Consider the following 27,111-nt stretch of genomic DNA (forward strand, 5'->3'; position numbering starts at 1 on the left):
AAAAAGAAGATTTTATTCTTAAATGAGAGAGATATGTTTCTAGGCTCACCCTTAGAGGGTATTTATAGCCTTCAAATTCCCCAAAACAAGCTAAACCATCTTAAATCCTAATTAAAACACAAAACTATTTAAACTAAAATACCTAAAAAATAATATAATATTCTAAATCATAATTAAAATACTAAAACCCATTTAAACTAAAATACCTAAAACAAAGATAAAATATAAAAATAATATCCTAAAACTTAATTAAAATACTAAAACCTATTTAAACTAAAATAAAAAGATAAAATATAATGTTTAAAATATTATCCTAAACTTGAGTTTAATTCAAATCCGAATTCCAGCCAGCTTTGATTCCGAAAATAAAAAATCTGTAGAATTTTGTCCTTTTTGTGCAATTTCCAGAATCTTATGTCTTGTACATAAAATGAATTAAAATAAACAAATAAGCCACAAAAATCAATGATTAAAGGGGAATTTAAAAGTAAAATATTAACTAAAATAAGCACTTATCACTTGATAATGTCAGATATGCTCTAGATTTGAGTAGAAATCTAATTTTGTTATGTACCTAAATTTAAAAGGGTAAAAAATTTCCAGTGAAGGTAGAGCTATGAAGATTTGCAAGAGCTCTCTTGTTGTGATGAAATGGTAGAGAAAGACTACCAAGATTTATGTTCTATAGGTTTGATAGTTTTAGATAATACAACTGATGTTTCATCGACCTATCAAATAACAATTTGGTAAAAACATCTTTACTAAATCCAGTAAAAGAAGACTTTTTATTGAACAATATTGTTGTGTGTGTGAGTGTACTATATTTGATACGCAATCTGTGCATGTATACACATCGAACAAGTAATATAGTAGTGAGTGAGTATTGTCTCCACAGGTATTGAAGGGACTTCGAGTAAAGCTAATGCACTTAAACTATAAACAATGAAGTGTAAATGGTTTGAACAAATAAATGTGAATGCTATGGCAAAGTATTGAAGCGTGTGAAATGCTATGACAAAAAGGTAAGGTAAAGGAAAGGAAAAGCTATGAAAAAATTGTGTTGATGATTGAAGTATGAAATAAGATAACTTGACAACCTCTCACAAACAAGCTACAAGAAGGATAAACGACTGGGTTTACTAAGGAATCATATGCCTTGTCTTCTAGAATGGTTCACATCTTCCATGAGTATACTGATCGATAGAGTTTGCTAAAGTGTTTCTACGCTATCTTAAGTAAGAAACATGATATTAAAATGAACCAAATAAGTTAGTATATGGAAAGGCTAAAATCAAACATCTTCAACATTTGTTTCATTACAAACCTACAATAAAATAAGAATGAAAAGAAACTAAAGGAGAAAGGAAGCTCCCAAAGTGTGAGCCGTCTTGAGCCTTAAAACGTCTTAGGAAGCTAGCTTATCTCAAAGACCTAACTTTGTTATCCCCTTGGAGCTTGGCTGCGGAGGACACCACGAAATAAGGAAGAAAAGGAAGAAAAATGGAGTTTTTTTGTAGTAGTCGCGTCTTCCACTCTTATCTCACACTTTCCAAAAGATCCCAAAAAATGAGGTATCCTTATCTATTTATACTAAGGGGATCCTAGGGTTTTGTACCCAAATTCCATTTGTACCCTTAGGGATAATTCCCTTCACATGAAGGGCTAGGTATAGTTGGAAATGAGGTTCACGTGATCGCTGAACAGCTGGCAGAGGGAATTCACGTGATAATTATATATAAATATCTTCAAATTTTTGTCCTTTAGTGCGTCAGGGAATGTTGTAGTAATTCTCCAATTTTCCTTCATTCTTAATCACCTGCACATTATCAGCAGAACAACACCTTTTCCTTAAGCAACAAAAATTTCATGAATAAAATGCTATAGCAAAACAAACATCACCACATGAAACTAAATGAGTCAAGATGCAACTATATGTTATGAAATGTACTTTTAAACAACCAATAACCTAAGTAAAAAGACATAATATAGCCTTTTTATAGGGTTATCAAAGATAACCGTGGGCAAAACGATTATGTAAAGCATAAAAGAGTTCAATTTCGAGGGCATAATGAATTTGAATATAAAATTATTATTGATGATCGGAATTGTGTTATGCATGATATTGCTTGTGCTGATACATTTGTGAGCAAAATTGGCACTTATGATAACCATATCGATGTCAATGCTAAAACCAAGCTTATTAAAAGCTTGAACTCGATCGATATCAATTATTTAAGATTACCCCTTTGAGGGGTGTTGTGGAAGAGGTTGAGAACTTGTTTGTTGAAGTGAAGATTGTTTTTTTTAGTTTGGGCACCTCGTCGAATTTTGGGTGTTTTGTCTCAAAACCATAGCACTTTTAGAATTCGCATCAAGGTGGTGATTTTCTTTCGGGGTTTTCACGTAAATTTTGACGTTCTTTGTTTTTCTTTTACGATCGTATTTATTTGTTTGCCGATAATTGTTATGATAGTGTAACAAAAAGGATGAAGGAACACAATCCAAAGTACATTATTCTTCATACATACGTCTTCAAAAAGATGACAATCATGAAAGAAAACAAGTAAAATAAAATGACCTATTCATTCAAAGCATGGGCGACATCAGGGAGGGCCACAACTCAAGGCATAACACATTACTTTTATCAAAGGATGATTCACCAAAAGCCTCATTTCTCTTCACCATCATCGACAACCTCTTCACCCTTTAAATGTGCCTTTTCGTTCACTTTTGCAAGCCTATAAATAGAGTGTTTAGGCCTCATTTTTTAAATCAATCAATTTTCTTTCAAATTGAGTGAATTTAAGTGAGAAATCAATTCTCTTCGTTCTTTAAGAATTGCTTAACTTATCAAGTTTGTACTTATGGTGTCAATCTCTATTTCTTGATATTGTTGGTTCTTAATTTATAAATCAGGGGTCACAATCTTTTAGGTTGAAGGCTATTTAAGAATTAGGTTAATACTCTTCATAGTATTGGTTCTTTCTTGATCTTAAATCCTATCAACCCCAACCATCATTCGTCTTTCCTTCATCATCTTCACATCACCCTATTACCATAACCCCCACACTTATTCCTTTATATCATACCTTATATTATAACATCCTATTTCTTTATCATAAATCATGCTTCTATCTTCTTACTCTATTAAGTTTATACCCCTGCACCAATATAAACTTATTTTATCATAATTTCTCTTTTCAACAATCATATATTCCCATTCTATTTTCATTGTTCTTCCAAAAATTGCTTACTTGGTTAAAGGTCGGGACAATTCAAACATTCTTGGTATCAGCATCCAAGAGCGTGTAATAAGTGAATGCATCATATGATTTGTTTTGAATTTTTAGTAAGTTGACATTCTATTTGCATTATGGTAACATGAATATAAAATATATAGTATGAAAAATAATAAGGTTGCATATGGAATATAATTTCTTAACCTTTGTAATTGCGCTCGTTTTTTGGGCATTCATTGACCTTATTTAAGCTCACTTTTTTTAAAATTATCTTTTGCAGAAAAATAAAATTTTGACCTCACAAAGCATGATATTGGTACGTTAATTTATTTAGAATAGTTAAATGACCTCTAATACAATATATATATATATATAGGTATAGGAATTATAAAAGAAACATAGGATGCATAATTGAACTTTTGTTCCTCAAAATATGCTCATATGTTAAATTGGTGTTATATAACATGATACAATTGTGTTGTAACGTATTTATGATTATTTGAGTATGTTCATGTGTTCATTAAATATTGAAAGAATTAAGTGTTGGATTGACAACCCAATTACACATGTTGAAGTTGATTTCTACAATTTAATAGAAAAAGAAAAGCTCTATTAAGAAAAAAGAATCGATCTCTTTACTACTGAAATGAAAAGGACTAATCATTTTTTAGAAGGGTCGATCCATTTATCAAAATGATTGATTCATTGGAAAAAAGGATTCATCTATCAAGTTTGGAATCCCATAAAATTATTTGATAATTTTATTGTAAAGCTTCTAAAGTTGTCTTTTAACCTAAGATACTTAAAGAAGTAATATTTTACATATTAGTCCCAAAAATTACAAATAAAATTGGAAATAAATTTCAGCTAAAAAAGACAAGATTTCAATTGCAGAGTTTTTGTATTCTTTTTTTTTGTGCCCGGCAAATATGATATTTATTAGAATAATCATAAGCCAAAATATAATGCTTCGTTAAAAATCTTCCTAAACCTAAATAGAGGAAAAGAGAACATTCTATCCGGCAATACAAGAACAACACGACAAGAAATAACTGTTGGAAGTCAATAATAGTGGCTCAAGGAAATGGAAATTATCAAAGGGGTGGGCACCGCCTAATGCATTTTTTCAAAGGGGGGCTTGGGTTTTTTCAACAATGTTTGGCACCGAATGGTGCTTATTTCAAAGGTTGGAAATTTTGGTTAAATTTGGTAATGGTTAAATCATACATTTAGCCATTGTATTTAAGGGTATTTACAAGATTAAGTCCTTAAGCTTCAACTATAAATACCCTAGCCCATTTAGCTTCAAAATCATCCCAAAATTCAAAAAATCATTTTTTCTCCCAAAACTAGAGAGTTTTCTTGTGAGTAGTGAGTATTTTGTAAACACATGTAAATTTCTCTCTTAGTAAAAGATCGGCAGCAGTCCGGAGACGTAGCGTTATCAATTTTTCGGGTATTATTTTTTATGCTTTTATTTCGCATTCTCACTAATATGGTTATAGGGAAATTACTCGTTTACTCGTTTATTTCCTATCAACTGGTATCAGAGATTTTGGTTGTGAATTTTGTATATTTTTGCGAGATTACTATTCATTACTATTCACATGAATAGTGATTTTTGTGAATAGTAAAATTTTATCGGCGATACGAATTTTTTGACGGAGGTGTTCTAATACACGGTGGTTCGCAAGAATTGTCAGAAATGATCCAAACGAAGCCAGATTCGAGTGGCAGCGATGGCTGCAGACGAAGGGAAAGTGAAAATTAAGAAGTTCGATGGTGCGAACTTTGGCTTTTGGAAGATGCATATTGAAGATTTTCTGTACCAGAAAAATCTTTATCAACTTCTCTCAGGAAAGCAACCAGAGGGCATGAAAATGAAGACTGGGCTCTTCTCGACAAACAAGCCCTCGGAGTTATCCAACTGACGTTGTCCCGAAATGTTGCTTTCAACATAACAAAAGAAAAGACCACGGCGGGTCTTATGGCGGCTCTCTCCAGTATGTATGAGAAGCCATCGGCCTCAAACAAAGTTCATTTGATGAGGCGGTTATTCAATTTGCGGATGGCGGAAGGGGCATCAATGGCTCAACACCTAAATGAACTCAACACAATCACAACCCAGTTGAGTTCAGTGGAAATTGAATTCGATGATGAAGTTCGAGCTTTAATTCTCTAATCATCTCTACCAGACAGTTGGAATGCTACTATTACGGTAGTCAGCAACTCGTCAGGAAACAACAAATTAAAATTCGACGATGTTCGAGATTTGGTATTGAGCGAAGAATTCGACGGAGAGAATCGGGTGAAGCATCAACCTCCTCAGCCTTGCACACGGAGTCTAGAGGGAGAACTTCAGAAAGAAATTCAAATCGTGGTAGATCGAAATCCAAACGGTGAAAATCCAGAATGGGAAAGAAAGATTTTACCTGTTATAATTGTGGAAAGAAGGGTCACTTTAAAAGAGATTGTCGAGCATTGAAGAAAGATACCGACACACAGGATTCTACCAACATGACAGAGGAGACAGGTGATGCCATGATTCTAAGCATAAACAGTCCGATTGAATCATGGATCTTGGATTTAGGGGAATATTTCCACTCCACCCCATGTCGAGAAATCATGGAGAACTATGTCAATGGTGATTTTGGGAAGGTTCATCTAGCTGATGATGAAACCTTGAAGATCGTCGGAAAGAGAGACATCCGATTAAAGCTGCCAAACCAGACCACCTGGACGCTGAAAGGTGTGAGACTTATTCCTGGTCTTAAAAGAAATTTGATTTCTGTAGGACAACTTGATAGAGAAGGATATAGTAAAACCTTTTTAGGTTGTGAATGGAAGATTACCAAAGGAGCACTCGTTATTGCTCGTGGTAAAAAGACTGGTACTCTCTATGTAACCTCAAATTTAGAGAATATCATTGCAATAGCAGATACTGATAGAAAATCAAACCTATGACACCAAAGGCTTGGCCATATGAGTGAGAAAGGGATGAAGACACTTTTGTCAAAAGGGAAGCTGTCGGATCTAAAGAATGTAGATGTCAGACTATGCGAGGATTGCATCATTGGCAAACAAAAGAAAGTCAGCTTTGCAAAGATTGGTAAGACACTCAAGGTTGAAAAGTTAGAGTTTGTTCATACTGATGTATGCGGACCATCTCCAGTTTCATCTCTTGCAGGCTCATTATATTATGTCACCTTCATCGTTGATTCAACAAGGAAGGTGTGGGTTTATTTTCTGAAGAAGAAATCAGAAGTCTTTGATACCTTCAGAAAATGGAAGGCCATGGTGGAAAATGAGACTGGTCTGAAAGTCAAGCGGTTGAGGTCTGACAATGGAGGAGAGTATAGAAATAGGAGATTCAGAGATTTCTGCGTAAACAATGGGATCAAGATGGAGACAACAGTTCCCATGACACCGCAGCAGAATGGCGTAGCAGAGCGTATGAACAGAACTCTGAATGAACGTACTAGAAGCATGAGGATACATGTCGGATTGCCCAAATTTCTATGGGCTGAAGCTATCAACACTGCAACTTACCTAATCAACCGTGAGCCCTCAGTTCCTTTGGATGGTGGAATACCAGAGGAAGCTTGGAGCAAGAAAGAAATAAATCTTTCACACTTAAGAGTGTTTGGTTGTATTTCTTATGTACACATAGATTCTGCTGAAAGAAGTAAACTTGATGCCAAGTCCAACAAAATGTCTTAGTTGGTTATGGTGGTGATGAGTTCGGTTACCGATTTTGGGACTACGAAAATCGAAAGATCATCAGAAGTAGAGATGTCATTTTCAATGATAATGTGATGTACAAAGATAGATCAACTGTAGAATCAAGTAGCTCCAATACCGAAGCTGAAACAAAGGAATTTGTTGAGTTCGAGGAGATTTCTAGAAATGATGTTCAGATCAATCCTAAAGCAGTTCAAGAAGAACCAGACACACCAGAACTGAGACGCTCCTCCAGAATTCCTAAACCAACCCAACAATATTCTTTTTCTTTGTACTACTTGTTGTTGACTGACAATGGTGAACCAGAGTGCTATGATGAAGCAATGCAAGTGGATTCAATCAAGTGGGAGTCTTCCATGAAAGATGAGATGGACTCGCTTATGTCAAATCAGACGTGGGAATTAACTGAATTACCACTAGGCAAGAAAGCGCTCCACAACAAGTGGATTTACAGGATCAAAGAAGATCACGATGGGAGCAAATTCTACAAAGCAAGATTGGTTATCAAAGGCTTTCAGCAAAAAGAAGGTGACTACAATGAAATTTTCTCTCCAGTCGTTAAACTGTCTACAATCAGACTGGTGTTGAAAATTGTAGATGCAGAGAATATACATCTTGAGCAGTTAGATGTAATGACAGCTTTCCTTCATGGTGATTTGGAGTAAGAAAGCTATATGAGGCAGCCAGAAGGCTTCATAGAGGCAGACAAGAAAAACCTGTTATGCAGGTTGAATAAGAGCTTGTATGGTTTAAAACAAGCTCCTAGACAGTGGTACAAGAAGTTCGATAGTTTCAAGAGTAGCAGTGGTTTTACCAGATGCCAAGCAGATCATTGTTGCTACATCAAGAGGTTCAACAACAGCTTCATTATTTATTATTGTACGTTAATGACATGCTCGTTGCAGGCTCAGACATGCAAGAGATTATAAACTTGAAGCAAAAATTGTCGAAGCAGTTTGCAATGAAAGATCTGGGCGCTGCAAAGTAGATTCTTGGGATGAGGATCAAGAAAGACACAAAGTCGGGGACTTTGATGTTATCACAGGCTGAGTACATCAACAAAGTACTCTCCAGGTTCAACATGCAAGATGCTAAACCAGTAAGTACACCTTTAGGTGTTCAGTTTAAACTCTCCAAAGAACAGTCACCAAAGACGGAGGAAGAACGTGCACACATGGTGAAGGTGTCGTATGCCTCAGCAATCAGAAGTCTGATGTATGCCATGGTTTGTACCATACCAGATATTGCCCATACAGTGGGAGCTGTTAGCAGGTACATGAATAATCCGGGCAAGGTACACTGGGAAGCAGTCAAATGGATCCTCAGATATATGTGGGGTACTACAAACAAAGAACTTTGTTTCAAAGGTGGAGATACGATATTGACAGGCTATGTAGATGCTGACTTAGCCGGAAATGTTGACATCAGAAGCAGCACTACAGGGTATGTCTATACTCTAAGAGGAACCGCAGTGAGTTGGGTATCTCAACTACAGAAGATAGTTGCTCTCTCCACAACTGAAGCAGAATATGTTGCTGTTACGGAAGCCAACAAGGAGATGGTCTGGCTCCAAAGTTTCTTGGAAGAGTTAGGCAAGAAACAAGAAAACAATGTCTTGTATTACGACAGTCAAAGTGCTATCCATCTAGCAAAGAATCCGTCTTTTCATTTCAGGAAGAAGCACATACAATTATGATATCATTTTATCTGGTCTCTTCTAGAAGATGGGATTTTGAAACTTGAAAAGATCAGTGGAGCTCAAAATCCGGTAGACATGTTGACAAAGATGGTGACTACGGACAAACTGAAGTTGTGTTCAGCTTTAGTTGGCATGCTAGAATAACAAGACCAGAAATTCTGCTGCATTGATCGATGTGTGAAGACATATTAAAATCAGTCTTCAAGTGAGAGATTGTTGGAAGTCAATAATAGTGGCTCAAGGAAATGGAAATTATCAAAGGGGTGGGCACCGCCTAATGCATTTTTTCAAAGAGGGGCTTGGGTTTTTTCAACAATGTTTGGCACCGAATGGTGTTTATTTCAAAGGTTGGAAATTTTGGTTGAATTTGGTAATGGTTAAATCATACATTTAGCCATTGTATTTTAGGGTATTTATAAGATTAAGTCCTTAAGCTTCAACTATAAATACCCTAGCCCATTTAGCTTCAAAATCATCCCAAAATCCCAAAAACCATTTCTTTCTCCCAATACTAGAGAGTTTTCTTGTGAGTAGTGAGTGTTTTGTAAACACCTGTAAATTTCTCTCTTAGTAAAAGATTTGCATCAGTCCGGAGACATAGGCACAATTGGCTGAACTTCGTTATCAATTTTTCGGGTATTATTTTTTCTGCTTTTATTTCGCATTCTCACTAATCTGGTTATAGGGAAATTACTTGTTTACTCGTTTATTTCCTATCAATAACCCCAACCAAATCGATCATTTCCTTGCAAACTAGCCACCTAGCAAATGAAAATCACTGGTATTGCAAACCAATATCAACTGAATAGAAAATCAATCACTATTATCAACAAGGATGTGCACCACCTAAAAAGATGGACTACTCCCCTGCAAACTTTTTCTCCACCAAGCTTAAAATAGTTCAGACCTTGTCAATTCTGCCTTAATTAATTCGGAACAAAACGTAGTTCCAAACTGATTCTCTAACTTCTTCCAATGAAAAAGGGATTTCCAAGTCTGCTGCTTCATCCACTGAAAACAGTTGACACTCATCAGCGCCGGAGAGCAATCTGAAGCTGCCACCCGCCTACCACTCTGGAAATTCTACTCCTTTAAAGGCCACAATCCCCTTCCTCTAATAATGCAATTTCTCGAACCGCTTCTTCCTACGAACCAATGATTTGGATTCCCAATTTCCCCCCCGGTTTCAGCGTATCCCTAGCCTCCTTAATCAATATTTTTCGTCTTGCTTTCAAATCCGAATCGGTTAAGGCTTGTTTAGGTGTATATTGGTTTATTGGCTTGTTTGAACTGAATCTTCAAGCATGTTTCTCCACTTTGATGTATGTTCTATGTTGTGAACCTTCGGTTATGTATGAGTGATAAATAATTTAAAAGAAAAAATATATATAGAAACATATGATTTTTGATATATTTTATTTTAGGTCATTTTCGACGTCTGATATTTAAATCGAACTGTTTTGATTAGGTATAAAGTGTTACAGAATCATTAATTAATGACAAGCGTATTTAAATGGTAGTTTCCATGAAATTAATGTATGTGATTCAAAATTTAATGTATATTGATAAAATAATGACTCGTTGGCTTTAATTATGTATTGGATCTATTATTAGGTTATTTAAGTTACCAATAACCAGTTGCTGTAGTGGGATTAAATTAGATTAGGGGTTCTAGTCTTAGCTATTATGAATTTAACAAACTGGGTTGAGAGGGTCGTCTTTACCTCTGTAGTACATGATCTAGATTAGTCGATCAATGGATCAGATACTGGTAGTTATATCCAAAAAGATTTAAGTTATTTAAGTTATGAATTTCACTATAGTTTAAATAAGGGTAAATTATACGGATAATCTTTATATTATCGTTTAGTTCGATTTTAATTATCTATTAAAAAAAGAGTGATTTTGATTCTAGTTAATTCATAAAAGAAAGTATGAGTTTGACTATAAAAAATAAAATATAATCCACTCGTCTTCCTCCTCCGACCATTTCAATTCCCATTTTGACAAAATCATGCAAAAACAAAGCAACTAAATCCTCCTCCCTTGTACGCCGTCGTGAACAGTGCTTTGGACCAATCTTCCGCGTTCCACAGGCTGGAGTATAACTTATCGAATGGTTGAATGGGAATCTCTCACCCACAAATCTTTGTAGTTTTTGAACACTCTAATCGGTACGTCGTCAACTATGAATCTGTGTCGTATGTTTGAGAATCACTGCTTTAGACAAAGATTGAACATAAAAGAAAGCCAACTACTACATACGAGACTTACACAATCTTATAGAGATAGAGTAGGAGTGATAGTCTATGGTTGGGATGGATTAGCAAATCTTAAGCTTTTATATGCAGAAACTGAAGCAGTGGGATTGCAGTTTGGTCACTCACATGAAAGGCAGTCACAGTTCCAGACGCCATAAACAACAGAATCCATAGTGGTGAACCCATACTTGTGCACAACATCAATCTAACATTTGGATACAAACCAATACAAAAAGGAAATGAAAATGAGATAAAGGAACTCGGAGAAATGGAGGAGTAGGGAGGGGGTTTATTTATGTAATTCAATGTAGTTTCTATAGTTGTCTACTGTTTATAATAATAATGCAATTGATATTACAGATACAGCTAATTTAATATATATAATTTTGTATAAATCTAAATATGGCCTCGCCTACATCTGATCCACGGCAATAGAGAGAGATGTTTGTAATTTGCAAGAGCATGATTAGGTTTATAATTTTTAAAGAGAAAACAGAAATGACGTTGATATTATATAAAGAACAAAATTCTAATGAAAAATAAAGAAAATGGAGATACCGATTCTGTTAATTTTCTGTTTAGTTATCATTATACGTGGCAACCTAAGAGTGGTGGGGTATAATTAGGGGCATGAGATGGGGGCAGAAGAATTCTGTTCAGGGCCCAGGGACTGGATCCACGAGTCATGCCAAAATCGAGTCGAGTCACCATCTGTCTGCTATTACATTTTACACATTGTTGAACATCAGCATGACTTAACTCCATATGAAATTTCTGTGACAATATGCTTTCTATTAACATCTGTATATGTATGATCAACACATGATATTATGTATATATGGACTTAAATTATTTATTGATTACTAATCTGTACATTTCAGTTCTATTTTCTATTATAATTCTGATTTTGGTTCTGCACCATAAAGCATGCCATGTGTGATTCATTGCATTGGGTGGGTTTGTTGCAAGATGAAGTTTTTGGTGGTTCAACCATAATCTGGTTCCATCTATTTTGTATTTTGATATTTATTCTGTTGCATCATTTTATTTTGCGAGTTTTTTTATTTTTTATGATTTCTTAATTATTTCCATGTCTAGTAATGCGTTCCTGTCAAAATTTGAAATATTTGTGTACCAGTCTACCATAGTTGGCTCAACCAATTTAATAGGACCACTGCTTGGGGTCCAGTCCATCTCTGTGGTTTATGATGGTGTCAAGGTCAATTACTTCAATCATGGTGCTTTAACTAACAGCACTAATAGAAATTCACTTTAACTCGAGTGAAACAACTATGGCAACAACAAAACAGAAGCAAAACCTCGTTAAGGAATTTGCACAGCCCCCACACATTTGGATGGCTTATGTCGCAGCTAATTGCTACGAAAAAAGATTTGTTGTCGTCTATTGCCTTTGTTTTCAGTCTGTTTGCATTGAATCTTCTGTTCACAGAGCTTGCTTTGTAATTGTTTCCTTGGAGAACTGAAATCAAATCACATGAAGAGAATGAGTTCAGATGATGGAAACCAGTACCATCACCATTCTGATACAGAGGTTTTAGAAACCGATAAAGTGCACCATAGCGGTCCACTTAGTGGCTCTTTGAGCAAAAGGGTAGGAAGAAAAAGTGCCCGGTTTAACGTCCCTGGCTCAACTTCTTCCAAAGATGGTGGTTATGTTGAGATCACCCTGGATATCGGTGAAGATTCTGTGGCAGTTCATGTTGGTAAAATAGACTGCTGCAAAATGAGGCGTTAGCACTGACTGGAAAATATTAAATAAAATAATCAATCAGAATGATAATCGTGTCGTGGTAATCCACTGCCTTAGAAGCAAATTCGCCCCGATGTGTGTAATCGCTACAATGGACGAACAACCCCATGAGGTTAACACGGCTCTCCAAGAATTCGTACACCTGAAAACTGGAGTGAACTTGGTGGTATTGCTCTTCTCTCAACTCAAACAACACTCAAAAGATAGGAGTGTTTCAAAGCAAATGTTTGCTTGGGATATATCAAAGTGAATGAAATTGTCCTCTATTTATAGGCTAAATAGTGAGGACAAAATAGTCACTTCCAAATCACAATTTAATTATATTAAACATAGAATTAAAATCCTTTAAAAGACTGTTACAAATTGAGCATTACCAACATTCCCCCACTAATGCGAAAGAATTCTTTCGTAAATATGAGAGCAATGAAGTTAAAACATGAGAAGAGCAATAGCGAGATTAGTTGCTTAAGCACTAGTGAACGTATCTGGAACTAGTACATAGTGATGATGAGCAATCATTCTCTTAGATAAGTGAAACTAATCTGGAACTTTCTAAAATTGGGGTAAACTCATAACACACAACTAACCCCTTCATCCACCAAAGTTCTCAATGTGTCTACAAAGAATATATACAAAAGCGTATATATGTTTAGCTCTCTTTCTTCAGGATTCTAATAAGTGTACTAGAAAAACGGCCCAACATTTTTCATAGAAGGTGGCTAATCCTTCTCACTTACGTAGGTTATTTCATATAGTTTATATCAACATAAACCACTCAAACTGAGCTATGAAATAATTAAGAGCTTTTATAATAGCTCAACCTCACAAAAGGTATGGTGACTTTCTTCAAGTTCATTATTAATGAACCACCCAAACTCTGGGATAAGAAGTCATTAAGAATAAATATTCAGCCTCATAATTCGGTGAATTCAATATGTCCTTCTCACTAGGAACTCCCATTTAATATGTCCTTCTCATTAGGAACTCCCAAACTCTTGGGTTTGAATTCATTAAGAGTTTAATAAAACTCATCCTCTCAAGCGGTAAGTTCATTTAGTCCTTTGCGATTAGAACTACCCACTCAACTATGGGTTATGAACTTATTAAGAATAGATATTCAGCCAAAATCGGTAAATTCGTCAAGTCTTTCTCACTAAGACCCCCCAAAGCCTGGGCTATGAATTTATTAAGAGCAATTAAGCTCATCATGGGCATGCACATTATTCATCATAGGGATAGGTAGTAGGAATGTGCACTATGAGTCTTTTCATGGTTTCGTTTGACCACATGGAACTTAGATAACTAAGTTGGGTATTCACCATGAATTCCTCAACCAATGTGCTTTAGACTCATCCCCCTCGACGAATCTAGGACCAAGGATCTGCTAGGTTTTTTCCGACTTCACATACTCTAAAGAGAGCACTCTATTCTTTATTAAGTGTCTAACTGATTCATGTCTTATGCGAATGTGTCTTTTCTTACCATTGTAAGTTTGGTTCTTAGCCACACATATCGTAGCTTGTGAATCACACAACAATGAAACTGGAGGAGTCGGTCTTCCCCACAACGGAATATCTGCTAACAAGCTTCTGAGCCACTCGGCTTCTTGCCCAGCTAGGTCAAGAGCTATAAACTCTGACTCCATGGTAGAACGAGCAATACAAGTCTACTTTGATGATTTCCACGAGATTGCTGCTCCACCCAAAGTAAAAACATACTCGCTCGTAGAGCTTACCTCATCATTATCAGAAACCCAGTTGGCATCACAATATCCTTCCAGTACCGCAGGAAAGCCAACGAACTCAAGTTTCCAATCCAAAGTACCGTTAAGATACTTCAGTAAGCATTTAAGAGCAATCCAGTGTTCACCACTCGGATTATGAGTATATCTACTCAGTCTACTCACATCATAAGCAATATCAGGCCGAGTATAGTTCATTAAGAACATTAAGCTTCTGATTAATTTAGCATATTCAGTTTGGGAAACGCTACTTCCTTTATTCTTAAAGAGATATATGCTAGGGTCACAAGGGTTCGAACATGGACGACATCAAAACTGTCAAATTTCTTTAACACTTTCTCAAGATAGTGTGCTTGACTTAAAGAAAATCCCTTTTCTGTTTTGGTAATTTTGACTCCTAAGATTACATTTACTTCTCCCAAATTCGTTATCTCAAATTTAATGGACAAGAAACTTTTGTTTTGTTAATGGACTCAATGTTAGAACTGAAAATCAACATGTCATCAACATACAAAACTTATGAGGACGCAATCAGTACCAAACATCCTCGAATACACACAAGCATCCGAACCATTCACAACAAAACCAAAACTAAGTATAGTTTTATGAAATTTCTTGTACCATTATTCCCATATAGATCTCCTCATCTAGATCTCCATTCAAAAATACAGTCTTAACATCCATTTGATGTACTTGCAACTTATGAATAGAGGCTAGTGCAAATAATGCACGGATCTTTGAGATGTTCATAACGGGGAAGTAAGAATCAAAGTAGTCTAAAACAAACTTGTGAGTGAACCCTTTGACAACTAGCCTTGCCTTGTACCACTGGATCAAACCATCTGGTCTCATTTTCTTCCGGAAGATTCATTTGCTATAGATTGGTTTAAATCCTCTAGGCAAGTCAACTAATTCCCAAGTATGATTAGACATTATCGATTCTAGTTCATCATTAAAAGCGCTTTTCTAGAAACTAGCATCGATAGATCTTATAGCTTTTTTAAGATCCTCATATAACATTTAAGCTATATGATCAGAAAGAGAGTCTAAATCATTTATCTCAGAAATAAAGGAAGTGATAAAATTTGGTCCAAATAGCCTTTTACTTCTTCTAGGCTCGAAATTAATTTCTTGAGAAAACCTAGCAGGAATACTAGAAGAAGTGGATATAATATTTTCTATTTGAGTTTATGCATTTAATCTACATTTTAAGACACCCCCACATTTCTAACATTTTAGGATATTCATAAGTGTCTTGTAAAATGTGTAAACAAATACTCAATCATACTAGAGTAAAGTTTGTTATTAGTTTTAGCCATAAAACTATATTTTAACAAACTCAAGTTTTGTTTACACATAATTATATTCTCAAAGTTTTGAGAAGTTACAAATCATTAAGATTAAAATGCATAAACCATTATGAAATATATAATCTCTTTTCTTTCCTCTACTTAGGAAAATCACTTAAAGAGATTTAATAGCTACAACACACTCTTAGTAGCAATAGTGTCTATCATATTTTCATTCATGATATTCAACATATTAGCCTTAAAGATATCATCATATATTTTATTTACTATGACTAAATTTGGTATTCCACTAAACCAAATTAATTTCTACTCTTTTAACTTCTGCACTAAGTTTTAAGAGTTTTTATCTTGTCATAGTATTGGAATAGTGAGCATAGTAATGAACAATGCACCAGGTAGGTTTCTATGAAAGAGAGGTGGTGCACTAGGCACGCTTAAGTACCAAGTCTTTATAGAACCAATCCTAGACATGCACTTTCATACTCATCACACTACTTTCCAATAAATCTTTTGTGAATTTTCTCTTTCTTTAAATAAGATCTCCTTAAATAATTATGCTTGATACTTTTACTCACAATAATATCTTATTAAGCATATAAATTTTGGGCTCAAACTACTGCCTTAGCCTTAGTAGTACTACCTTAGTCTTTAATAGCGGTTTTATCTCATTTTATAGTATCCACTGAGTTTTAAAGACTATCTTAAAGGCTCATGCAATCTAATTCATGTATTTAAAAGGCATGAATTAACAAGCAACAAGTCTAAACAATCTGACCTCCCAGGTAGAATCACAATTCCAAATAGACTTGTTCATTCTCACCATGCATGCAACTTCATTCTTTGCATCATCATCTTCATGATTCTCCAAAATTACAACCATCCTGTTGTCTTTATAAATTTCTCAAAAGAAATTATTAGTATGATAAAATTTATTTTCAACTTAATATTCAGAAACTGAATAATCTTACCCCCCACATGAAAATAAATAGTTAATCTTTTCCACATATTAACCAATCATACATGCATTATCTCACAAAAATGTTAATCAACATTATAATCATGTCACTTCTTGATTATAGCATATAAGTTTCAAAATTGAACATTTACTAAACACCAACATTTATATAGCTATTAACAAACATATATATAGCTATTTAATAAACTGTTCAACCTCCTATTGAAACTTAAAATCCATTTAAATATAATGATTATAATTAACATTCATGCTTAAGATTAAAAAAAAAATCATGAAACTGCAACACTAAAGGTGTAAACATGAGTTTCATGTAAAAATTAATGCAAAGCTTTATTACATTTAAATTGATTAACCTTAATGCACATTAAAGGTTTCTTTCACCATGCATATAACAAATGGGCATTTCAATAACAATTCAAAATTTATTATAAAAATAATAATAAATTAACCAATTTCAATATTCTCGTGAACCAAGACCCAAACGAGAACGAGTGAAACCACCATCGGCTAATACTTCAATCTGTATATTACTTTGTAAATAAACACCATTAAAGCTATAATTTGCACAAATAATGGCCAATTAAAATTATTCAACGTTTCAATTCAAACTTATTTACAAAGTAATATAAATCCAATATTTAAAGTTATAATAAATGCATAGAATTGTTTCAACCCAAACGTATTAGTAAATAAAGATGTTACTCACCTTTAACTCATGTAACAACACCTTTTAACATGCTCCTTTTAATATAACAACATAATGAGTTACAAAAATCACATTAGTGAAACTATTATAGCATAATAATAAATATATAAATTCTCATTATGCTAACGGTGGTTATAACTCATATCATTATAGCATCTTAGCATTGAAATCATCTTTTTCCCAAATACCTATGTTACTATATTCTAAACTATAGCAATAAAATATAGGTATAAATTCAAAAACGTTTTAAACGTTTAAACAACCATGAATTCTAAAAATCTTTTCTCCTTGATTATGATGTTACAAAAATTAATCAAACATCTTTAATGGATTTTCATATAAATCCAATTTAAAGTCATTTATAACTTTAATCTCCAACACATTCAAAGGTAAAACGTTTGACATTTAAACACTAATTATTACCTCTCTTTTTTATATTACAAACCTTTCTAATCAAAGGTAATATTAGAAATTAAAACCATTTAATATACCTTTATCACATAGCTTTATCACAAATGCCTTTTTATTCACCTTTAAAACCAATGGCGAAACCAATGTTAAATAGTTTTAATTGCTAACGTTCACATGGTTTTAGACCTCATACATAAAGGCATTTAACAAAACATTAAAAACATTTGTTAAAATGATGTGTCTAATGTGCAGAATTTGATTTAAGCTAAAATATTCTGCTTTTAAACATTTCTAAAGTATGTTCATCTTATAAACAAGAACCGTTCCGAAAAATGTTTTAGATTAACACACTAGATTATTCAAAAGTGTGTAAAGTAATATTACCTCAATATTAGTAACAGGAACAATTTGAGTTTCTTACCGATAATTTTTCAGTGATCATAGAATCCATCTTTCTTCACAACACGAACAATATTAATTATTGTCGTATTTAGCAGCAGTAATAATTTGCTTCTAAATTGTTGGTAAAATAGACTGCTGCAAAACGAGGCGTTAGCACTGACTGGAAAATATTAAATAAAATAATCAATCAGAATGATAACCGTGTCGTGGTAATCTACTGCCTTAGAAGCAAATTCGCCCCGATGTGTGTAATCGTTACAATGGACGAACAACCCCATGAGGTTAGCACGGCTCTCCAAGAATTCGTACACCTGAAAACTGGAGTGAACTTTGTGGTATTGCTCTTCTCTCAACTCAAACAACACTCAAAAGATAGGAGTGTTTCAAAGCAAATGTTTGCTTGGGATATATCAAAGTGAATGAAATTGTTCTCTATTTATAGGCTAAATAGTGAGGGCAAAATAGTCACTTCCAAATCACAATTTAATTATATTAAACATAGAATTAAAATCCTTTAAAAGACTGTTACAAATTGAGCATTACCAACAGTTCACTGTCTAAAGGCAGAGAATGGAGGTGATTTTCAAGACGACCCCAAGCTAACTTTGCTGGCCAAAGGTCTTGAGAAGAAATCTACAGTTGGTTCATCAATGGTGAGGAACGCTTCGGCCAAGATTAGGCAAGTGGGGGACTGAACTGATGCGCTTAACATCCTTCTCCAAGAAGCCTGCTCGGTTCGATAGGACTAAGTCTACAGCAGCTCATGCTCTGAAGGGGCTTAAGTTCATAAGCAAGACTGATGGCGGGCATGGATGGACCGCTGTGGAGAAGCGGTTTGATGATATTTCTGCTTCTAACAATGGAGTTCTGCCTCATTCACAGTTCGGCGAATGCATAGGTATTGAAATAATTGCAGATTAGTTTCAGTCCAGTAATAATTTTGTGAACTCAAATATAATTGCAGGAATGGAGTCCAAGGAATTTGCAGGGCAGTTGTTTGATGCTCTTGCTCGGAAATGAAACCTTCAATACGATTCAAACTATAAGGGTCAACTCAAAGAGTTTGGGGATCAGATCTCGAATCAAAGCTTCGATGCAAGGCTTCAGACTTTCTTTGACATGTAAAATTTGCTAATTATGCTTTTCTTTTTCTGAACCTTTTTTCATGGATTAAATGTTCATCAATAGATAAACCATACACATTGAATTACAGGGTGGATAAAGATGCTGATGGAAGAATTACTGAAGAGGAAGTTAAAGAGGTAGGGGATGTTAATTGCAACAAACAAAGAAAGATGACCATATTATTTACTTCTCACTGTTGATTTACTTTTACAGATTATAAGCCTCAGTGCCTCTGCAAACGAACTCTCAAATATCCAGAAACAAGCTGAGGAATATGCAGCCTTGATCATGGAAGAATTAGACCCAGACAACCTAGGATACACCAAGGTAAGTTCAAGCATTTTGTTGAGTCAATATATCGAATAAAACAAGCTTTTCATTCCTATTGTTGTTGGTTATGTTCCTCTTTCATTTCAGTTTTATGCATCTATGTCTGATGCTCACCCTAAATCTAAGTACCCTTTCTGGCTTCAATTTAGTGACAAGAATTCCTTTGTTTCATGCAGATAAACAATCTGGAAATGCTTCTCTTACAAGGAGCAGAGCAATCTGTAAGAGGAGAAAGCCAGAACCTTAGCCAAATGCTAAGCCAGATGCTTAAGCCTACATATGACCCGAACCCGGTAAGTAGATTATACCGGACCACCATGTATTTCTTGCTAGATAGCTGGCAGAGAGTGTGGGTGATGGATCTCTGGATTGGGGCCATGTGTGGCCTATTTACATACAAATATATCGAGTATCAATGGAGTGAATACGTATTTAAAGTAATGAGGCATTGTGTTTGCTTCGCCAAAGGTGCCACCGAGACAAATTGAACATGGCTCTCATATTGCTACCAATCTGTCGTAACACGAAACATGGTTAAGAAACAAGACAAAGTTAGGCGCTGTTGTTCCCTTAAACGACAACCTCAACTTCCATAAGGTAAAAACAAACTTTTTTTATAAGAATGGAGATTTATTAAAATCAAGAGTTGGCGTACAACTTATAAGCCTCATTAAAAACCTTCCTAAACTAGTTGGAGGAAAAGAGCACTACATAAGAGAACAAAACACACAAAACAGATCAGAAACGAAAGCCATACCAACAAAGATCACCATCACCTAAAGAAAGGCAGTTCAAGAGCAACTATCACTATCGACCAAAATAAACAAGAAACTGCAGCCATCTAAACGTACAAAAACTAAAAAACAACATAACAGTTTCAACCGAACAGAGTTGCCAAAAACGAACAGAGACAGCAAAAGTGTTTCCAAAAGCTCCCGAGCGAACAACCAAAGAGAAGTCTTGATGAAGAAACCGCTACCGAACTAGATACAAGAAGCAACCAGCAATCCAGCACTAAGCTCTATTTAAAGGCACCAACCTTCAAGAGAATACATTCTGAACAAACCAACAATCACCAACCAATCGACCACTCCACTGTAAAAACCAACAAACCCAGTAATTACAGCACCAACATACCACATCTACCATGGACAATGAACACACGACAATATCCACTAACAACAACACCTACCTACCCATCATTTATGAAGGTTATAGCAGTACAACTCAAGACACTGAGGCACATCCTTTTGCATTTGTCTAAACTAGTACCGCAGAAGGAATCATTGACAAGGTAAATTCCGTAAAGAAACATATTGGCATGCTCAACCAGAATCAACCCTGATTTGCAGCCATGCTGAGATGAAAACAAGCATTTTGTATTTGAGTGGACCATATGGGATAACGAGCATGTGCAAACAGGGATAACGGGCATGTGCAACCAGGGAAACCAGATTCATTAAAACGTAAATGCCTCGCAGGTCACAAGTTGCAAAAACATTACACTGAATCTCAAGGAAAAACCTATATACCCTCCTTATAAAAATAGCAGAACAATAACTCTAAGGTGCCATGAACCATCCCAATTCGATCTTAACTTAGCATAAACCAAACACACTGTATTAAGAGAAAAGAAATGTACAATACCCCCAAAGTCACTCCAATCAGATCAAACTTTTGCCTCCACAAAATCACCTACAATTCTATATTACTCCCACAATACAATCTTACAATCCTTAAAAACCATTTGTTTCAAAAAATCTAAGACACCCTCACTCCTCTTTCATCAAGAACATAGATCCTAGAAAACAAAATACTATCCATAGAATAACAGAATCCACCCAAATGCCTCGGAAGCGAAGGAAAAAATTCCTTCCCAACAAAAGAGGCCTAACTATAATCTTAAACTCACTCAATCACAGACAAAACAATCAATCTAGATGACTTACACACTAGAAAAACTTAAAACCTCCCCTATCCTAAACCCCTACTGCAAGACGAAACAGATTCACAAAAAGCCTCTGAAAAAACGTACTCCAGAACCTCAACAAAAACCACAACACGGACCTCAAATTCTAACTGCAAAAACCTAACGCATGACCTACAATTCCCTCGCTACCCTCAACTCAATTATAACGACACAAACTCCTCAATAACCTTACTTTCAGGACCAGCAAACTTAATACCAAGCAACTTAGCTACTGTCAGAGTCTCCTCTGCTTCAACATAAGCAGCAACCCACCTATTCTTTAAATCCGAATCTGAAAGAGATGTACCTGATAATTCAGAGGATAATAGATCAAACTTCTTCACCTTGGCACTCTTCAACGCTCGATCTCTTCTTCTCCTCTCAGCTTTCGGGAGAACCTTGTCTTGAATATCCAAAAGAGAACCGAATTTCTTCACTTCTTTTTTTTCTTCATGGACTGAACTGAAAGAATGACACATCTTTGAAAGCTCCCTCAAAAGGCTCAATTCCAGTATTTTCCTTAATAATTGGATTACCTTTTTCATTAGAGATAACATGACCCAAATTAATACCAACACACTTTCCCCTTGAAGCCACCAGAATATCTCTACGTGAGTCCATTAAATCTTCAGCCTGTAAGCCCAACCCTCGAGGAACCCCAATTACTAGAGAACCTACAACAGAAGCACCATACAAAACTCTATCCTCCATCTTTGAACCCCCGTCAATAAAAGGCTTGACCACATTTGAATCTACAGCCTTAATCTCAACCCCATCAATATCCAATCCTTGCAACCCCACATGGTTAGAGTGATATGAAATTTGAAAACCAACACTCTCTCTACCTTAATCTATACCACAACCGACCTCGATCGGCTTCCCAACACTAACCTTATTACAATCACCAAGACTATCACCATAGCACGCGACATCAAAAGACCCGCCACCGGACAAGGGTGACCCTTTCTTATCATCTAAACTTCCCGACTCAGAAGCCTCTAACGGAACAACGTCCAAATTTGCCGACGAAACATCTTCATTATCTGCCCCAACCTCTACCCCAGCCTTCTCATCCTCAATATCTTTTTTCTTCAGAAACTCAGATTTGGACAAATTCACTAACGAATGATCCACCATCCTTACTTCAAGTACTCGAACATCAAACTTCTTATTCTCCACCACTACATCTACAACTTTGTCAATCTGAGCATCCGTCGAATTAGAAATCAACATGTTAACTTTCTCACAATCTAAATGATGGCTAACATTTTCTCCAAAAACCTCAAATCTACTCCACAAGCCAACTAACATTTTCAAAGTGACTATATTCCAGCAATGCAATGGTAAACCATCTATCTCTAACCATACAACTCTTTCCTTATGACAGATAGACTCTGTCCAAAGCAAAACATCCACAAAAATCTCCTTCAAGTAAGACCATTGAAGATCTTCAAGCATGAGAAACAAATCTTCATCCTCAATGGTAAGCAAAAAAGAGTTCCCACGTAAACGTTGAACTTTAATTTCCCCTAAACCCCAGTCATGTAATCTATCAACGATGCTCCGAACACTACAAACACTAGCCATAACTCCCACCAAACATCTCCTCAACTTTCTTACTTCATCTTCATCAACATGCCCCAAAACTTCCTTTCTGGAAGAACACACTTTGCTAGCCTCCTTACTTCTAGAATTTACGTTTAAGGTTGGGCTTACAAATTTTGATTTCCATGACAACTTACCATGCACACCTTTATCCTTTTGGACCTTCAAAGAATATTTAGCAAAGCTCACTGAGATGCGACTGCCATACACCATAAGACCATTCAACCGCTCCTTAACTCTTTCAGCTTCTTTATTGCCAACTTTAACGAAACCAAACCTAGAGCCAACTCGGCTCCTCTTCTTTGGAATGTACACACTCAGAACCTCACCACAACGACCACAATCTGCCATAAACCTTTCCAATGAATAGTTTTTGGTAAGTTATCCACAAACAAAGAAATAGTTTTCTACAGAAAACCCTGAGTACTCATATTCTAGTCATCTAAATGAAGGAACTTTTACCCAAAGAACTGGGATTCAAACGTTCCTCGTCAGATAGGAGTAAACTGACTAACATACACTGCAACTTTCGAACCCCGGTTGTGTCACAGACTAGTTATTGTGACTTTTTCACAAACACCTTGCATGTTGAAGTAGCAGTCACAACTAAACTTCCAGAAGCAAGCTAATTTAACACAATACCCACACAAAGGAACATAATAACTCAAGACTACAGAACTAATTACTAAAGCCAACCAAAATCCAGCAAGTAAACTGCAAACAATCTATAGAAGAAATAATAGCAGTGCTAGTTTGAGTGACCTGATTTACTGCTCAAAGTGCAATCCCGCCATGAAACCCTACAATGATCCCCTCTGAAAACCCAAACGATCCCTCCAACCCTAGCAACCCCTAACCCCAAAAAGCTTCACCATCATTTCATTTGTAATGGTAATAACACCTGGGTTTTAGGGGAGGGAGTCGGTTTGGTCTTGTATATCATGCTTGACGTTTTTTTAGATGTATCTGATTTTGTTTTATCTGTTCTATAGAAACTTGAGAATCTAGAAGAAACACTCGAACAAAGCTTCCATTTCGTGTATGAATTTCCTGTTTTATGTTGGATCGGAAACTGCTACTACTTGCGTGATAGAGATGTTCAGTTCCTTTGGGCACTAGTTAAGGATCAAATGAATGTGAAACGGGGTTCATTTGATTACTTTTCATTACAGGTTATTACAATTGGGATTTCAATTGGGGCTGGCATACATGGGATTTCTCATTTGGCATGTGATTTTCCCAGACTGCTTCATGCCACAACGGACGAGTACGAACCGATGGAAAAGTATTTTGGAGAACAAGCCAAGAGCTACCGGGATTTTTTGAAGCATATTGAAGGGGTAACTGGGATTGTAATGGTGATGTTAATGGCCATTGCTTTCACGTTAGCTATGCATTGGTTTTGACGGGGCAGGATGAGCCTACCAAAGCCTCTAAACAAGCTCACTGGCTTCAATGCTTTCTGGTATTCTCACCATCTATTTGTCATTGTTTACACTCTCCTCATTGTCCATGGAATTAAGCTCTTGTAGAAATTTCATTTTTCATCTCTTCTTGAAATGGTGCCAAGTACTGTCCTTACCTATGCAGCCTCCCCTTCCATATATAAAAGCAAGAAGACAAAAAAAATGACTGTTGAAAATATGCAGGAATTTATCTCCAATAAAAACATGGGTTGGTTAGATATTTACAAACAATAATTTCAAATATTGTGACTCATGAACTCAATTATTTGCACTCGATAGAGGCCTAGAACAATATTGTTCACAAACTTCCCATGATGAACCAACCCACAAAAGAAAAGTGAAAAAAATGGCATTTTCATGTTTAGTTGCAGATTCCTTTAGACATAATTTTGTTTTTGAATAGAATATGACGATTACAATATAGTATTTCTTCAGAATTCTTTTTAGATACTCAAATCCGAATCCACTAAAATAATCTTCTTTTTTTTTTCATTTCACGTGACAAATAATGTATTAACAATAGATTCTGGAATGTTGTTTGATTGATGAGTGGAATTCCCAATAGTCCTAATTGATGGCCCCTATGGAGCCCCAGCACAAGACTACAAGAAATATGAAGTGGTTTTGCTAGTGGGTTTGGGGATTGGAGTAACCCCCGTGATTAGCATTGTCAAAGACATAGTAAACAACATCAAATCCATGGCTGATGAAGAAGAAGAAGAAGGGATTTCCATGCATAACAAAACAAGTTCTCCACAACAAAATTCGAAAAGAAAAGAGAAGTTCTAGACAAAAAGGGCATACTTCTACTGGGTAACAAGGGAACAAGGTTCTTTTGAGTGGTTCAAAGGAATCATGAATGAAGTAGCTGAAATGGACCATCACCATGAGATTGAACTCCACAACTATTGTACTAGCGTTTACGAAGAAGGCGATGCTCGCTCCGTTCTCATCACAATGCTCCAGTCTCTCAACCATGCTAAAAACGGAGTCGATGTCATCTCCGGTACACACGTAAAATCGCATTTTGCCAAGCCGAATTGGCACAGCGTCTACAAATACATTGATGTTAATCACAACAATGCACGAGTTGGTATGTAGTGCTACGCTCAATTAACAGTCTTTAAACACGAATATAACATGAACACCGTTCGGATTCAGAATGATATAATTTTAATATGGCAGGTGTGTTTTATTGTGGGGGCACTGGGTCTGACGAAAGAGCTACGTCAGCTAGCTTCAGATTTCTATCACAAGAACTCCACCAAATTTGATTTCCGTAAGGAGAATTTTTAATCCACATTAAGGATTTGGATATTATGTTAAACAGCACTAATAATTAATATTATCTAAGCTTAAAGCTCACTTTGGATTACTTTTTCCACGCTTAATCCCACTTCCGTTTTAGTTGTACAAAGTTCCGTGGCCCATTTTCCATGACCACTTGTAACATGTTTTTATTATGGGTAAATCATTCAAAAAGTCACTAAACTATTCGGTTGATTTATTTTGACCACCAAATAGAAAAATCGATTAGCTCACTCAAGCATTAAAATGTTATCAATCAAGCAATCAATCATTAACAATTAATTAAAGAATTATATATTTAATCTTTATTATTTGTATATTCTATCAATATCGTCTTAATTTTAGTGCACAATTTTGTTCTATTTATTTTTCGACAATAAGATATAACTTAAGATATATAATAGATGTTTCTAATTAGGTTCGAGTCTTTGGATGTGATCTTAGTTTCCCAAGGCACCCAAGTTCGATTCTCTATTTTATTATTATTATTTCATTATATGATTGGATACTCTAAATTTATTTAGTTTTTTATTTCACCTTTGGTGTGGTTATGATTATATTAATGAGTTGTGTTTCTGTCGTAGAACATTAGAGGTCTGGGTAGACCCGAGAAGTTGCGGGCTTTGCAAAGATTAACCTTCGTTACTAAAGCTAATGTAGTTCTTATACAAGAATCAAAATTGATGTCTTTGAAACCGTGGATATCCAACCGGATATGTGGTTCAAGGTTCAGCCTGCTAGCTTTCTCCCCATCGGATGGGGCATCAGTGTCACAATTCAAGATAGAAAATGATAGAATTGGGGATTTCAGAAAAAATGAAGAAAGTATGAAGAAGAAGAATTGCATTGAAATCTCAGCATAATTTCTCAATTACAATTCTGTTGCATATATTTAATAACAACATCCAATTATTTGTTTACAGCTGTCAGTGCTTTTGTCATGTAGTCTAACTGTTTTCTTGCTGCTAGATTCCTTCAACAGATTACTTCTTGGGCTCACGGTTGGGCTGCCATCACTCAAGAGTCTTCAATTACTTTGGTCTCTCCTTTG

At 35.5% G+C, this 27,111-nt stretch overlaps 1 pseudogene; it reads left to right on the forward strand.

Moving 5' to 3' along the window:
• The first annotated feature begins 12,329 nt into the window (after window positions 1-12,329).
• On the forward strand, window positions 12,330-26,122 carry LOC120158663 (annotated as a pseudogene).
• The last annotated feature ends 989 nt before the right edge of the window (window positions 26,123-27,111 follow it).

This window comes from Hibiscus syriacus, unplaced genomic scaffold (genome assembly GCF_006381635.1).
Source record: "Hibiscus syriacus cultivar Baekdansim isolate YM2019G1 unplaced genomic scaffold, ASM638163v2 tig00111330_pilon, whole genome shotgun sequence".
NCBI classification, from domain to species: Eukaryota; Viridiplantae; Streptophyta; class Magnoliopsida; order Malvales; family Malvaceae; genus Hibiscus; species Hibiscus syriacus.